Below are 10,019 nucleotides of genomic sequence, written 5' to 3'. Positions count from 1 at the left end.
TACAGAGCAGAACTTGTTTGGCATCACACAATTAAATAAGTGTCACAGTAAGGGGAGGTGGCACAGGAATCGGGTATAATGTAGACACCAGGCTTCAATTTTAATTTTTTTTTTACTTATATGTAAAGGCCTTCCCTGAAAAAGAATGCAGGGAGCCGGCAGAGCATTGTTTTCAATGGATTCGCCGGCAGCAGCCGCGGCTCCATTGAAAACAATGCGTACATTCCCAATGTTGCACGCATGTCCTATCTTTGCAGGCACGCACCTTCAAAGTATGGACATGTGCACACACCATAGGGAATGAAATGTTGCAAACACGCTCATATGAAGCCACCCTAACTGTAGAACATGTGGCAGTACCACCTAACGTTTTAACCCCACAATCGCCGTCACCCACACACAGTCTGAAAGTAACGCAATTGTTGTCCAATAACTTGTCTGCAACTAAAGGATGAATATGTGTTCGTCTTGTGTTGGCTCGAGCTCACAGGCATGGCATGCTTTTAGGTCCCTACCTGTGTGCACACGTCGGGCTTTTCCCTGAGGGCAAACCTCACTTACATATCTCCATAGTGTTTGATACCATTAAACAGGTGGCATGTCTTTGGATGTCTGTCGCAGAGCTGCAGAACAATGTGAATCTTTTGTGGCAGTCTCTCTAACTCTAGTACTGAAGCTTTTTTTCTCTCAGCGATGTCTTAAACAACGCCTGCCTCCTTTTTTGTGCCACTGTCCCTCTCCAACAGTCACAGATTCTTCAGTGCATGTCTGACATGGCTCTCTAAGCCAACTCTTTACTCCTTAGGCACCTCTCTTTCTTGGCAATGCAGTCTCTCTTAGGCTGGGTTCCCACGGGACGGAAATCTTGTGGAATGTCCGCAGCAGGACCGCATGGAAATTCTGTGAGATTCCCGCAGTGGAAAGACTGCTTCAAAATCCACGCCATTTGGCGCAGGTTTGGAGCAGCTCTTCTGCCTGTATTCCATTAAGGGAATCTCTTCCTATAGGGAGAAGAGAGCCCACAACAGAAACAGTGATACAATTAACATGTCGCGGATTTAAATTCCGCGCCGCATATTAGCTTCCACGTGACTTGTCCATATCAGACTGTCAGCACAGTATGAATGAGATTTTTGCAAATTTTGTCCACTTTGCTGCTTAGTCTCAGGTTTAAAAATGCCAGCTGAATTTCTGTAAAGAAATTGTGCTGCAATTCCACGGCGTGTGAACCCAGCCTTAATGCTCAATAACACTGGAATTGTTTTCCAGCTTGCAGCTCTCTATGATCTCAAGTCCTCCAGATTTACCACCCAACCACTGCAGCCAAAGTCACAAAGAACGCCCCATCGATAAATACACAAACTGCAGTGATGTAGGACAGCCAGAAGAGGTCGACCTTATACCATCCAGACAACTATAGAAACCATAACAGAGCTCACTAGAGCACAAACTCAAACCTGGGTTCCCTTCTAAAATAAGCAATCAGCAGAGCAAACCTTTTAGGATCTATCTACATGTTCTTGTGCAAATGAAGCATTCTCCCTCTGCTAACCTCCTACATGCCATGATCAACATTGATCACAGCATGTAAGGGGTTAACAGTGGGGATTGTGGACAACACCAATCCCAGCTATTGTAGCAGGAGGCCAGCTGTCATTCACAACTCACTCCCATGGAAAATGGTTCGAGCTCAGCTCCTACACCAGCACCATTAATAGGGCTTAGTCAGACGGGAGTTTTTTCGCGCGATTTGCGCATGCGCATGCGTCCGGCGATTTTATAAAACCATTGCTTTGCAATGGTATCGGACACATGAGCGCTTTTTATGCGCTCGTCTGATAAATTATAGAACAGAAATCGCAGATCGCACCTGTCTGCGATCTGCGAATCCTGTTCTCTTCTCTATATGCGCTCAATGGGGCCGGCGGCAGCAGCGCCGACCCCATTCAGAACACATAGTAGACAAATCATTCTCCTCTGCCACAGCTGTAACAGCTGTGGCAGAGAAGAATGATGTTTGCCCATTGAATTCAATGGTGCCGGCAATACAGCCGGCTCCATTGAAAGCAATAGGCTGCCGGCGATCGCGGGATGAATTTTCGGGAAGGGCTTAAATATATAAGCCCTTCCCTGAAATTCATCCAGAAATGTGTAAAAACAAAAAAATATATATATTCACCTTATCCCGGCAGCCGGAGTTCAGCCGCGGCCGGCGGCAGTTCTCCTGAACTGCTCAGAGTAGTATTCAGCAGCCGGGGATTTAAAATCCCCGCCTGCTGAATGAGCTGCCTCTGGTTGGTCACAGCCTGACCAGTCAGAGGCAGCTCTCACTCAAACCCATTCATGAATTCATAAATGGGTGTGAGTGAGAGCTGCCTCTGATTGGTCAGGCTGTGACCAATCAGAGGCAGCTCATTCTCTGAGCAGTTCAGGAGAACTGCCGCCGGCCGCGGCTGAACTCCATCTGCCGGGATAAGGTGAATATATATATTTTTTTGTTTTTACACATTTCTGGATGAATTTCAGGGAAGGGCTTATATATTTAAGCCCTTCCCGAAAATTCATCCCGCGATCGCCGGCAGCCTATTGCTTTCAATGGAGCCGGCAATACAGCCGGCTCCATTGAATTCAATGCGCTGGACAGCTCCGGCCCATTTCTATTGAAACGCGGCTAGGAGCAATATTTTCGGGCGATTTTTCGGCCCCGGTCACACGATTTGCGGATGCGCATCCGTCATGCGATCCGCAAATCGCGGCAAAAAACGCACGTGTGACTAAGGCCATAGGAAGTACCTATATGTCCTTTCACAGCAACCATTTTTAATTAGTTTAACTTTTTTGCAGGAGTAGGCACTTTTGCTCTGCATCAGTGTATTTTGCACCCGTATAGACCCCTATATATTATAAATTCCAGCAACTTTTATCTTACACTGCCACTGCCTTTATGATTATTACCTTTGTGACTCCTATTTGGGATTTGAAAACTAGAGATCTGCAAATTCAGGGGAAGGAATATTGATCAGTACTGGATTGGCTAAATAGTTAAATGCAATTTATTGGTTGAACTAACGCACAGTAACCAGTAGACTTTATTGAGCCCTCAATTTACATAAGTATCACCTTAAAGGGTGTAATAGTGTATGAATGGCCTATCTTGAGGACAGGTCATCAATAGTAGATTAGCAAAGGGTCTGTTGCCAGGAACCCCCACCAATCAGCTGTCCTCTGGGCCAATGCGTATGCGATGTTTCTCATTGAAATCAATGGGAAATACTTGTGATCCCCTGACACGCCTGAAACATGTACCTGAGAATCGCAACTTCACAGATATTTTTGAATTTAAAACGCCTCTCATCGGCGTGAAAACATGTGTTGGAAAGTGAGATATTGGGCCAAGTTTCTCACCCGGATATCACTCTTGCCTACGTGAATGTAGCCTTACTCTTCCCAGTATAAACAAACCTCAATGGTCACAAATGGACTTTCAGAACCCAGTAACACAAAACTAAAGAGTTTTCTCTAAAACATCCTTTTAGAAAATACATGTTTAGTATTGCGATTATCACATTTGCAAACAAAATCTCAAAAAACCAGAGAACTGCTTTAGCCCAACCTCCCCCCCCCCCCCCAAAAAAAAAATTTAAGTTAACGTTTCGGCGCGGGACAACCCCTTTAAGCAATAAGTTGTATTTACCCCAATAATAGTGCCATTTAAAGCGATAACTCATGACTTTCAAAATAGAGAAAAAGAAAAGCTGATCTGAAGGTTCAACATAGAGGCCTACTAAGGGGTTAAAAATGTGGCAGACAAAATAACGCAAGCTGCAGCAAAACACACATTTATTAAAACTGAGGGTGGTTTTAGATGAGCGTATGTGCAAATACGCTTGCCTCAGTGCAACATATTTGCACAGGGAATAGATTGATTTGTGTGCATATCAGTGCATAGTACTGTATGTTTTGCGCACGCAGGGCCTATTCACATATACGCACGACAACCCCGCCACGATTTAAAAGCTATTTAGCCTAGTGAGGTCCAGATGTGTTCTGTTTTTTAACGCAGCATATTGCACGTTCTGGCATTTTGCACGTGCATTTGCGCACCTATCATACACTTCAAATATGCAGAAAAATAGAGCAGGTTGTACTTTTTTGTATGCAAAAATGTTAATGAGAATGAACCCATTGACATCGATGGGTTCTATTCTCTATGTATTAAGCGTGTATATATTGTGTACGAAAGTACGTCTGTCTGAAGAAACCCCAAGATTTACTTTTGTTTTTACATAATTTTTCAGTGTAGTAGCAACGCAGTTCTGTAAATGGGAATCCAAAAATCACAATCATTAAATATTTGTCATAATGCAGCAGACTGCGCTATTTTTCCATCCAAGAAAACGGAAACCTGACAGAATAGTAGCAAATAGAGGCCTTTCGGTTTGCTTTCCATTTTTTAAAAACTCTTATTGAAATTAATGAAGGAAAAAACGGATCCTTTTTTTTCAGTTTTATTTTAGTTTCTCTCCTCTAAAAATGGAGCCGAGAGACGGAAACCCTGAACTGACCCTAATGCAGGTGTGAGAGTAGCTGTTACGGTTATGTTACGGTATCCTACCCAATGATACGCCAGCCTGGGTTGCCCTAGAACTTACCCGCAACCCCTGTCTCTGCCTACTTGCCTCCACTCCTGGCTAACCCCAGGCGGGCAACTGGGCGGCGGTCCCTACTCTCGCTAGGGACCGAGGAGGGACGCTGGGGTACCAAGATGGAACAGGGTAGGATACCGACAGGAAGGGCAGATGAATAAACCAACAAAAAATATAAACAGACCAAGGCAGATAGAGAACCTGGCAGATATAGAAAACAAGCTGAGTACAGGAGACTGTCAGAGGCAGGCAGCTAGCACACTCAAACAGAAACCAATGACTGGCAGTGAATGGACCTCACTGCCAGCCTTATAAACAGAAGCCTCCGCCCAGGGGCAGCGAGAGGGAGGCGACTACCTCCCAGCAGAATCTCATGACAGGGACTCGTGCATAGAGCTGCACTCACAGACGCACGTGCCGCTGCCGCCCGGGCCCACGAGCGCGAGCACCGTGCCAACCAACCACCCGGGGCCCCGGCAGCCGCCGCATGGTAACAGTAGCCCTAGAAAGTTTTCAAGTAATTACAATTTCTAACCTTAGTTTGCCATCACTTTTTTTAAATAAGTGAATTTGGGTCACTAAGAGCAAAAATAGTGAAATAGTTACACGCTTTGTCATGCAATATTTTTCTAGCAAGATCAAACTAAAGTAAATTGACACTTCAACTTAAATTCCCAGGGCGCTGATGGAAACACCACTGAACCACAATAACTCAACTTTCGTTTTAAGATTACTGTCAGAGATTAACACCTCAGTCAAGAAAAGTGAAGTTGCTCAATATAAATAAAGACTCAAATTTCTTGTCTACGAGAGAGCATGGGAGATCACGATTACAGGAGCGCTGAAAGTATTCAGAATCACCTATGGCATGTAGCAGTTCAAGGGCCACATGGGACCGAATTAGTCCGCATGGACATTTCTGTGTCACAATGTTATCCCTATGGGGCTTGAATTCTGCATCTGTTAAAATCCACATGTCTTTACTTGAAAACTGCAAGATTAAATTCCACTTTCTGCTGCAGAATTAGGGACGTCTTGTGGAATTGTTGTTGTTGCGGATTTCTAACATTCAGGAGATGTAATTCTGCAATTAAAATCTGCGAAAAAAAGCACAAATTCCTCAAGACGTTCCACAGAATGTATTCTGCAGTTAAAAAAGCAACAAAATCTGCACTGGTTGACCAAATCTGCATCTGCGTTCTGCAGAAAATTGCGTCCCATGTGAAAAGTCCTTAAGAAATGTAATCCATAATTGATTGTAATTAATTAAGAAAATGTTGGCATAAAACATTACATGATGGATCAAAGCATTAAAAAATCACATATATTAAAAGCTATAAGGTCAAATACCTGAATATAGAATAACAAAAATAACATACAATGTATATATATATATATATATATATATGTTTTTGACCTGGGACTACTGATATTTGAATTCTTTTGTCGAGTGATTATATGAAGCAAGAGACTTACTGCATCAATCAGAAAAACCCATTCCCCTTTCATCCACTAACCACCGTGTTTCACTGAAAATAAGACTCAGTCTCTGTACCTCCCACTGCTTTCCACAGCTCTGACACATTTCCCACAGTCCTCGGCCGCTCATACAACATCACTTCCTGGTTAAGGTATTCATCAATCCCGCCCCCAAGAAGCGAAGGCTGTGATTGATTCTTTGACCGCTGCTCAGCAGATCAATGCAGGCAGCACTTTGGTTTGTGCTAAATAAACCAATCAACAGCCATCGCGTTGTAGAGGCGGGATTTATGAATTGCTGAGCCACGGCTAATCACAGCCATCGCATTGGTTCATCTAGCAGTGCATTGATTGGCTGAGCATCGGTCAAAGAACCAATCACATCGCTTCTTGGAGGTGGGATTTATGAATCCTGTAACCAGGAAGTGATGTTGTACGAGCAGTTGAGGACTGCGGGAACTGTGCCGAACCTCTAGAGAGCAGTGGAAGGGACCTGGACCGAGCCTGCTAGGTAATGTATTTTTTTAATGTAATATAACTAGGGCTTATTTTGGGGGTAGGGCTTATATTTCAAGCCTTCCCGAAAACTAGGCTAAGGCTTATTTTCAGCATAGGTCTTATTTTCAGGGAACTGGGTATAAACCCACAATCTACTCCAAATTGCTAAAAAAAATGTGCTTCACGGGTGGGGTAGGGTCCCATGTAGCAACCGCTGTATTCAGGGCTGTAACTACAAAATGGTGAGCCCCACAGCAGATTATTTATTGATATTCCCCCCCTCTCCCCTGGCCACGTTAGCTATTTTATCTTGGAAAATACTGAAGGGCAGGACAGAAGCTTGACGGGGTCTGTCCAGCACCACTTGCTTCCAACATCAATGCACTTAATATCTAAACCTCACACAACAGAGTATCACTCCTGCACATGGGGATGCCTTGCTATACACTCATGGTCCCCTTTTTTCCCCAACACCGCATGGAAAATGAATGTTTTGTTACTTTCCAAATCCAAGGTTGCCCCTAGCAACACTTGAGAACTATTTCCCCACTTATATCACTTTGGAAATTTCCCCCTCAGCCCTTTGGTTGGCACATAAGGCGGTAATCGGGGGAAACCCTCAAAGCAGGTTCCAATCTGAAGAAACATAGGATGCAGGCTTTGATATTCCCTCCTTATGGCCCTTTTACACAGGCTGTCTCGCGATTCTCGTTTGCCCAACGGAATAAATTAGTGACGTCATCACTAGCTTGTTCGCACAGCACATTTAGACTGCACGATTCTCGTTGAGAGTCATGCAGTCCTTGGGCAGTTATCATTCAGTGTTTCACATCCCTATGTGAAACACTGAACAAGCAGTGTTTAACCGACACAATAAGTGTCCGAATTGGTGATGATGTTAATGCAGGCCAAAATTAAATGACCAACGAGAGGCGCACAATTTTCTTTAGTCATTCAGTCATTGGCTCGTGGTTAAAAGTTTCCTTTGTTTGAATGATCACTCCATGTGAACGGGGTGTTAGCAGCTTACCAAATTTTAAATGCTATATATTCAAAACCCCACCCATCAATTTTGCTCTCAAATGTCTGAAGGCGAATATATTAATTCTGAGAATCTTAGGATTCGCTGACTGCAGATCCTAAACAAATCCTCAATATCATGTATCGGCTCTGCACCTCCCCTTATTCTGTTTCTTATAATTTATTTATTATAATGCATTTGTCTTTTCTAAAAGTTAGCTGCTTTCCTCCCAGGACTAATTTCTTCAAATGAAACAGGATTTATCCCCTCCAGACAAACAACTGACATCAGATTGGTAGTCATTCAACATAGTATCCCATGCCACCATGCACCACAAGCAGTTATGCTTTTATGCTTGGATATCCAGTAGGTCTATGACTGGGAGTATCTAGACTTAGTATTATAATACTAAGGTTTATATCTGCCTCCACAAGCCAAGATCAAAGTTATTGGACAATATTCTCCCGTCTTTGCTGTTCAAAGGGACACCCATGATGGATTCCTTCTCTTACCCTTTCTCCATGGAGCCTATTGCTCAATAATTATGTATCTTAAAGATCGTGCATGGATATAAACTAGACTTTCACAAGTTTAAGTTAAGTATTTATACCGATGATCTTCTCTTATTTGCCTCCACTCTCCTCCTTGTCACACAGTAGACAGATTCTCACGGACTTTGTTTCTCTTATCCAAGCTAGAAGTTAATCCCTCCAAGTCTGTAGCTATGGGAATAAGCATTCCATCTAATGTTAGAAAGCTAATTACATAAAATTTTGATTTCAAATGGGAATTCACTAATCTACCCTATCTGAAGGTAAAAATTTCATCTGACCCCAATAACGTTTATCTGAGCAATTACCCCCAAAAATTCACTACAATAAGAATAATATCGCATTTCATGGTTAGGCCACTTGGCTGCAGTCAGGATGGCAACAGTGTAGAAATTTACCTTTTTGTTCTTAGCCTTAGGACTATTTCACGATAACGCTTTGGTGGCTATTTTACCGCAATAAAACGTCAGCAGAAAATCATGACCATCTGAAGCATTGGAGTCCAATACATTCATTCAGATGGATGGTGTTTATCTGCGTCAAAACATTGCAGACACATTTCAGCTGAATATGCCAGCCGATGTTTTGATGCCGCTGTAAATTATAGATCTTGCCCTATCTTTTGCCCGTGATCAGCTGGCAGCTCCCATAGGCTTCTATGGGAGCTGCCGGCAAAGGGAGGGGAAGGGCGTTTAGCAGTGACTAGTGCTGCTACACTATGTAAGCTCCCTCTATTGAGCCATTAGAAGTATTTAGGATGGCCGAAGGAACTCTGGACTACTGCGTCTATACACCGCACCGTGTGAATGGACGAAAATACATGACTTAGTTGTGGCTTTTTCTCGCTTATGCGTTTTTCAGCCGTGATGCGACCATCTGAGTAATGTATCATTCTTGTGAAAAAGGCCTTATCATTAAAAGTTTCTAATAAAAGCATTTGAGTGGATCCAGAGACTCATTAACAAAGTCATCTGCGTGGACTACAAAGTTCAGGTTTCCAATATGGTATTACATCAATTTTCCAAGATAGAGGCTTAAGTCTCCCTAATTCAAAGTTATATTATCACACTGCACAGATACCGCGAATGAAGGCATGGAATTGTGGCCCTATGACAATCAAGTAGTTTTATTCAAATCACTCAAAACTTAAAAAATAACGTTAAAAAATCGCGCTCGAGGCTTCCATAGACTTCTATGGGAGCTAAAAAAAGGGAGGGGGTTTACCTGCATCCAACGCTGGAACACGAAGACAACTGGCTCTATTTGAAACATTAGCAGTCATTCCGAGGATTTCTGGCGATCAAGGTATTTTTTTCCCATTACGCTGCAGCTGCCCATGTGAATGGCCCAGAATACGCTAATTAAGATCGTGACTTGATCGTGGCTATTCTTCATTCCTGCGATTTTACAGCGCGATCAGGCGAACATAAAAATGCATACAGTTATGTGAAAGAGGCTTAAGAGTGCTGATGTGTTCTCCATCACTGGCTAGCAATCTAATGACCATTTCAAATAAGATTTCTCTTTCCATATAGTGCTCTTGACAAGGCATCTGCTTGTTTCATCTCCTTCTCCACTACAAGCATTTGTATTGAATCCTGACTTCTGTCCAGGGCAATCTCCATCTGATTTCCTGTGGTGATCTCAGACATCCCAACCTACTGTTGGCAAACTCTGCCCTTCGAGTCCTTACAAGAGGAGCTAAACATGTCCCTCCGGGAGTATTATAAAGCCCTGCAAATTCCTCATTTCTCATCTACCACTAAATTCATACTTAAAGATCAGTAGATTACAGGATATGAAATCCTGTGTTGCAATTGACAT

The sequence above is a fragment of the Eleutherodactylus coqui genome, chromosome 3 (assembly GCF_035609145.1).
Source record: "Eleutherodactylus coqui strain aEleCoq1 chromosome 3, aEleCoq1.hap1, whole genome shotgun sequence".
Lineage (NCBI taxonomy): Eukaryota > Metazoa > Chordata > Amphibia > Anura > Eleutherodactylidae > Eleutherodactylus > Eleutherodactylus coqui.
The sequence above is the reverse complement of the archived record's forward strand: the minus strand, read 5'-3'. Positions refer to the sequence as shown.